At 37.3% G+C, this 8,004-nt stretch overlaps 1 protein-coding gene across 1 annotated transcript in view; it reads right to left on the bottom strand.

The window, feature by feature from the left end:
• Positions 1-8,004, bottom strand: part of Ptprg (protein tyrosine phosphatase receptor type G) — a 532,317-nt gene that overhangs the window by 103,395 nt on the left and 420,918 nt on the right.

Genomic DNA, 8,004 nt, shown 5'->3' with positions numbered 1-8,004 from the left:
ACGAAGATTTTTGCAGTATATAATCTTGGAACTAGCCCTCTAAAAGTTCCCCTCTACTTATACAGCAGTCTAATAAAAACAACCTATATATTTAATATTCTTTTCTGCCAAATATTTCCTAATAAATCTCTTTAATTGCATACATTCTTTTACTTAAACAGAAAATGAAGTTTTAGGAAAAGTCTTGGGACTCTTGATACTCCCATGTGAGTAATTGTTACTGGCAATGAGAGAATTGGGAATTTGGAAAATGGAATAAGGTGATACCTGCAATTTCAAGTAGTTTTTCAAAGGAAACAGCTCTGAATGCTTTTTGTAGTTAAGCGTCAAGGACAGAAAACCGAGGTAAAAGATGCCAGTAATCATCAGCGAGCCTAAGGAAGTTTCTTGGTCCAACCTCTGGAGCTGCATTCACCCTTCATTATAGAATGGGACAGTCAGGAGATAGGACTCAGTAGAGTTTGTTAACAGTATAAACTACTTACTGAGATGTTACTTTGCCTGCATGTTTGCTTTTATAGGTAAGCCTGTGGCATCATCAGAAGAGGACTCAGTAGTTTGTTAACAGTATAAACTACTTACTGAGATGTTACTTTGCCTGCATGTTTGCTTTTATAGGTAAGCCTGTGGCATCATCAGAAGATGCCTATTAAGAGAAACAGGGTTTGGCTTGCGTTTGTGCCCAAGAAACTTCAACAAAAAGGCCACAGTGGCTGTCATACTTTCTGGGTAGACATGAAACCATGAATGATGATGAGCATGGAGGTTCTGTTTGTGTTGATGGGCTTCCATGAAGTTTGTTCGTGCGATTAAGGGGCCCTGAGTTACTAAGAAGAAAGACCACAGGCCAAGTCCAAGGATTTCGATGCAATGATGAGGTCAACCGAGTTTTCATGAACTACATAATTTACCAGGGTTACTCTTATCCATTCAAGAACATGGAACAGTCTGCTTTTCAAGAACTACCATAGGCTGGTCAAGAAAAGACTCATTCAACTGAGCGGGTTTGCCAAGCTACACATGCTAGTTGATACAGACACCTTTACAGCCCAACAGCTCCCATCAGAATTGGTGCACTACCCAGCACAAGGAAAGCTTGGTCGCACGAGCACTGCAGGTGCTGGAAGGCTGAGGGGCATCAGGAAGGAAAAGATAAGGGATAAGTTTTTTAAGTCAGCTATGTAGATGCTGTGTAATTGGTTGCAATGAACTAATGCTGTTTATACATGTCACAGTGTCTTTTATATTCAAGAGTTAAATTTGAGTTGCAGCTTGTGGTTAAAGTATTCCCTCCTGTGCTATTTATAGTGGCTTCAATTCGTGGAAATGCATACCCTCTGACTCAGTTCTGTGACTATCAGTTCCATGACTACATGAGTGTGAAATGATGAAAGACAGGTAGTAAATAGCATAAAACATAATAAAGGTGGTTTATAAGTTCTCTGTAAGCAATGTATGTCTACAGTGGGCTTGATCCAAAATCTGCAGATCCTAACCCACTGAGTTATAAGGAAGTGCTAGTTAGCCATCCTTCCAAAGCTGTCAACACCCTTCTCTGAGGAGTTATGTTCGCAGTTCCTTGCTTTCAGCACAGACTGAGTCCTCATAATTATTATTCAGGAAAAAAAATGCATTTTTCCAGAGGTAGAGTTCCAAAGATGGTATTTTCTTTGAGACATAAGCACATAGCTCAAATATGTAATAAGATCTTTACCAGTTGCTCTTGAGGAGAAAGGAAGTAGCTATCACAAGTTCACGTGTGCTGTTTTATAGGATAAAGCAGCTGGGTGTAGGACTTAGCACAAGGCAAGCAGAATGCACACAGCACACAGACGTGAACTGCTGTGATCAGGACAGATGGTCATGCTGGACGTCAGGGACATCTTGTTGCCATGAGAGGTCTTGCACCCCTTCACCATGATACCATCTTTTATAGTTAAACAGTTCACTTCTCAAGATTACTTGATTTTCCTAGTTTTTAGATATTGGAACTTTTAGAGTCGTCCATTTCAAGTAGAAATTTCCATTAAGGCCAAAGAAGGATTATGGTGTTCTAGGTATGGCTGTTGGAGCTTTTAACCAGAGTGACCCTGAAATCAATCGGTAACCTTAATTATTTTATAATGACACAGCACAACTGCCTTGATATTACTTAAATGCATATGTACTATATTTAAAATTAAAATATAGATACCAGTTTACCAAAGATACTAATTCTAAGCAGAGAAAAAAGAAACCCAAACCTAATTTTAAACAAATACTCAAAATGTAGTTGTCTTAAGAATTTAGTGGTTATACTGGAAAATGCATTTTCAATTTTAAAATTTCTGTTCAAATGGTGCCAGTGAATTTTTATATGAAGGTAAAAAGCCTGCTTTTTTAAAAATATATATATACCAGCTATACTTTCTCTTAACCCTTTGCACTTTCCCTTAGTTGCCATTTAACATACAATATCGGCTTTACTTATCTCTAGAGAAAGAAGGCATGCTAAAAAATAGGGAGGAAATGTAAAAAAATGTTTGGCCTCTATTTGTCTTAGCTGTTAAACTGTTTTTAGTATTTTTGTTAAATATTTGCAAAGGGAAGCATTTTCTACAGAGATAATTAATTTCGAGAAAAATATCTTGAGTTTTAAGAAATAAACATCTCCAAAACAGGAGACAGGCAATTTTATAAAATGTTGCAACTCTCCAACATTTGGGGTAGTGATTCCATTTTTGTTAGGACATGTGAAACTAGCAAGCAGCCACTGTTTCTAAAGAATTCAGCCTTCAGATTAACTCATGTTTCTTTCACTTCATTTTGAAATACCTAAAATCATTAAAACTGCAAATATTTTGTTGCTTGAGTAAGCATCTTCTGGGAACTTTGTATCTATGGTATATAATCATAGAATTTTATATTTTCATATAAAGCTAATTTTTTTCTAGTTTCAACTCTATCATAGTTTTTTTTTTTTCTTTTCTGTGGTGGATATGTGAATTCAACTTTTTGTGTATTGAAGTAGCAAGAACCATCTTTGCATTCCAAAAAGAATCCAACATGCGTTATTTCTTTGAGATAGTGATTGTGAAAGTTGGTTTTTTTTTTTTAAATTCCATTGACCATTTGTGCAATAGGAGTTAGACATAGTTAGTCACTGAGTACATTTGTCACATTGACCCCTTTGGAAAAACTGATTTTTTTTTTAATTTGTTTGGGATGGGAGGGGTTTTGTAACCTGAAATTTTTCCTTTTTTTCTGTTTAAAACTATATCAAATCATTCTATTATAGTGTTATTTAATATGTAAATTGTATTGCTATACATGAAATAAAGTATGGTTTTTGACGTATGCATTATTACTGAGCATTTCTATGAAAAGATCTACATCCAATAATAGTAGATTACTAGTTTCCCTGGACAGATCACATCAGTACTACACGAATACCTTCCGTCTTCATTTTCACAGTAGTAAATATCAGTAGTCATTTCTACACAAGCAGCAAACTAAAGAGAAGTACCTTTGCCTGCTTGACTCATCAGTGTTCTACCTGTGTATTCAAACTTCATCTGCTTTATGACTCTGCTGCTAAACTGTAAGCAGAATTCTATTTTCTCCAGCATATCAACTGCATTTGTGGCAACTTCTCCCTCTTACCATTTATTGTTCAGGAAAAAGGACGTAACATGGGAAGATGGAGAATCCACGGAATCTGTATGATCGATACAGGTGCTTCTACTCTGAGAGAGTTCTGGCATGTCCAAACAGGTTCTTTGGTCCAGCGTTCTCCTTGGATGGCTCCGTATCGCTTGTTCCACTCTTACTACCAGGTTTGTTTGTTTTTTTCCATAGAAGACGTGACATTAAGTTTTCCCTAAGTCACTAGGAACAATCCCTTCCAAGAGTACATGGAAGGACAATTCCAGCACAAAAGAATGTACCCCTTGATGTACGACCCAGTCTTCATCAAATTCTACACACTGGAACTCTTAATACCCTGTATGAGAATACACCAGACGGTCACAAACTGATGACCTCAAAACCTGTTTGCTCCACAGATCTATTCAGTCCATAATTCTTTTAAAAATTCTACTAGTTTACCAACATTTTTAAAATGAAAACTTTTAGTCAGGTGTGATGGTGCATGCCTGTAATCCTACCACTTGGGAGGCTGAGGAAGGAGGATCACTGTGAGTTCGAATTCTCAACTATATAGTGAAATCCTGTCTCAAAAAACCAAAAAAAAAAAAAAAAAAAAAAAAAAAAAAAAGAGAGAGAAAACCTTTCCATTCAGATGCAGATTTTTAGCTCATTTCAAAAATGTGGGTGATGTTAGCAGAAGAGGCTCATGGTATCTAATAGCAATAACAAGCTGGAAAGCAGTAGTTGTCCCTTGACAGTGGGTATGGACTGCTGGCACCATATTTCTCCCTGTCACCTTACATTTGGTCATCATTGTTCATCTGATTGATGTCCTTGGACCTTGTGAGTAGTTGCCTCTAAGACCATCTTCCACCTCCGGTGGATAAACCAACAATCAAGAGCAGCAAGAAAAATAGTTATGTTGGTCCTCCACCATTAAAACCCTGCCAAGCTAGGGATGGTGGCACACACCTATAATCCCAGCACTGGGGAGGCTAAGGCAGGAGGATCTCTGTGAGTTTGAGGCCAGCCTGAACTATAGAGTTAAAAGCTAGTTAAACTTTTACAACAAAGTGCGACAGCTCAGCATTACAGCCAAGTGTTACAGCTATGCAAAGGTCTCCAAAGACAAAAACGAAGGCGGCATTCAGAGATTGAAGAAGGCTTTATTACTCTGTTGGGCTCAGAGGAGTTCATACACCAGAGTCTGAGCCTCAAACAGAAATCAAGCAGCCTTATACAGAGATCTCTGGGATAGGAGGTGGGCCCATGTAAAGGCTTAGAATGCTCACAGAAGTAGGAGGGCAGAGTTAACAACATTCCTGAAACATCTCATAGGAACTTCGTGCAGCTCAAACAATTACATTTTGTGAACAGAACATCTTTTGGCAAAAACATTGGGGGATGTGGCAACACTCAAAGGCCAACTCTACTGTGCATTATTTCCTTATCAGAACTACATAACAGAATCCTATCTCAAACAGCAACAACAAAAACCCTGCCAGGCAGAATAGTGCAGACAGAACCACGTGCTCAAGTGCCTCTTGAGCCCACCCAAGGTGATGCCTGCCTGCCATGAAGCACCAGTGGTGACTCTTTAAAATAAATCAATTTGGCCAGGGATTTAGCTCAGCGGTTCGGTGGCCTGCCTTGCAAACACAAGGACCCAAGTTCAATCCCCGGGACCAAATAAATAAATAAATAAATATTTAACAACTCCATGGCTTTGGCTGTCTACGGTGTACCCCTACACAAGACAGCATCATGTTTGTCACTAAGAATGTGGCAAAGAAGACTGCAAAAGCACTATCTAAAACTCCACTTTTTTATAAAGAGCTAATTATAGAACTTTTAAGTTTTAGGAACGAGTTACTCATAACATGTTGATTCAGACATAGGATTAAAGATACTCATATGTCCACCTGTGTTAGTAAAATCTAATAAAGGTACCAGGAGATGGAAACCACAAGCTGGCTACTAGAAAGTTCAAATTAGCTTTTGTGATTGCGAAGGTAATTTGGCAAGGAAGACTGAAAGTTTATCTAAATATAACAACTAAGTTACTCAAAAATTGAAATTTGTATTACTTGAAATGTAGTTTGAATCACTGGATTTTTTGTTTTCCCTACCCTGTACCCTATTGTTGCAAGGTGTAAAGTCAGGTCCAGTCCAGTGGGTCTTGCAAAACTTAGAATGTTCTAAATTAGGGATTCCTGTAGTATTATATTAGGTTCTGTTATATGAGCAGTTGTTGAACATATGCTACAGACCACAAGTTAGTTAAACTCCTAGAAAGTATAGCTGTTGGCAGGGGCATTTCAGATCAATTTAGTCTTAAGAAGAAGTTCTTCAATTTTTTTCAAAAATATTTACTTTAGGTCATCTGACCTCAAATTCCTAGGCTCAAAGGATCCCTCTGCCTCAGTTTCCTGAGCAGCTATGCCTATAGGCAGGTACCACCATTTCATAATGCAATTTTTAAGTATAGGTAAAAGAACCAAACAGATTCTTCATCCAAGATATGTAGATGTCAAGTATGCACATAAGAAGATGCTCAACATCCTTAGTCATTAGGTGAATGTCAAATAAAACTTCAACAGAACAATTATTAGAGTCAGTGAATTCAAAGATAAGTCATTATATATGACCCAAAATGAAATATAAAGAAATAAAATTGTACAGAAAATCTAAGTACTATGGAACAGTATCAAATTATCTATATACATATATTTGGAATTCCAGTAGAAGCATCAGAAGAATTATCTGAGAAAACACTAGCCTGTACTATTCATTATTAGAGACAGCCAACCCCAGATTGAAGCAGCAGAAAGCACCAAGTAAGGTGACTACTAAATAAACTACACCTAAGCATACACCTATATATACTAAATAAATAAACTACACCTAAACTACACATACATTCAAGATGGTGAAAATCAACACACAGAAAAAGTCTTCAATGCCAGAACAGGGCTTTATATAGCCAAAAGACAACAGAGTGATGTAAAGTGCTGGAGAAGAGAGGTGGGAGGGTATAATGAACCAAGTACTCTATATCCAGTATAGAGGAAGTTAATCTTCCAAAATAGTTTCTATGATTTTAGGTGATTGAGTTACAATATTTTCTATTAAAACCATATCACTGCAGACTTCTTGTTTTCCAAATGAAAGTCAAAACTTGGCCAGGGATTTAGCTCAGTGGTTCCATCACCTGCCTCACAAGCTCAAGGTCTGGAGTTCGATCCCCAGTACAAAAAAATAAAGAGCACTGAAAGTCAAAAGTTGGTGCAGATATGTTTTTCCAGGTGGTGTTCTGATAGCCTAATTAGGAACCATTAATATATTTGTTCATAAAATACTTAGCAGGTGGGTAAATTCCTCTGTAAAATTACCAAGTAAAAGCTAAGAATTAGCAGACAACTAACATACTGTCATATTTGTGTGTCATTAAAATTAAGTTTCTTTGTTAATAAAATCCAATAGAACATAGAAAACTACACTAACATCATATCCACATTATGCAGGTAGAGAAATCAAAAAGGCAAGATTAAATGCATTACTCAGGAATAACCAGCATATTATTAAAAAAAAAAAAAAACACTGTCATGAGAATGTGAAGAAATCAAATCCATTCTTGAGTTTCCATCATTCCAAGTATGTGCAAGCCACATGAGATATGAGGGAAAGGCATAACACCTGGTATCTTAAAGGAGGCATTCAAAAAACCTTTAGGCAATGCAAGCCAAAATTCTCTCTCCCCTTAAGCCCACCTAGTTTAATTTTGTCAATCCTCTTACAACATTCAATAGTTCTTCAAATGTTCAGTCTTCAAAATATCACCATTCCTTACTGTTACCACTCTACTTATCCAACCTTATATTCCTCTTCTCTTCGATTTGCACCTCTGCTCCAGCCAACTCTAGTCTATCCACATGCTGATCCACATATTCTACTTCATTCCTACACTCAGACATTCCTGCTATCCCTCCCTTCCTTTAGAATTCCCTCCCCTCACTCCCTGTCAATGCTCAGATGACTTTCTCCTTGAAATGGTTTCTGACTAGTTAACTTTATTAATAAGATGAATCGCTTGGTTCTTATACTCCTGCAACTGTGACAATTCACTCCAGCTCTGTTCTTCATCTAGTTAAGCAGCAGCTGTCCCTGAGATGCTACACTTAATGGGTAAAGTATGAAGACAGGAGCTAAGTCTTGCCTTATGAGAGAAATCAACACTAACAAAATAGCCAACACCTCCCAAAAGCCTTGGGGAGGACGTTTTTTCTCTAACATGTAAGATGACAGGAGGATGACCTCTTGAGCATTAGTGCATCAACTGAGAGCTTTCAATAACTAAAAATTCTCACTCTTTCAATA

Source organism: Fukomys damarensis, unplaced genomic scaffold (assembly GCF_012274545.1).
Source record: "Fukomys damarensis isolate Sample0158 unplaced genomic scaffold, DMR_v1.0_HiC HiC_scaffold_28, whole genome shotgun sequence".
Classification (NCBI taxonomy): domain Eukaryota; kingdom Metazoa; phylum Chordata; class Mammalia; order Rodentia; family Bathyergidae; genus Fukomys; species Fukomys damarensis.
This window is presented reverse-complemented; position numbering and strand designations above follow the sequence as displayed.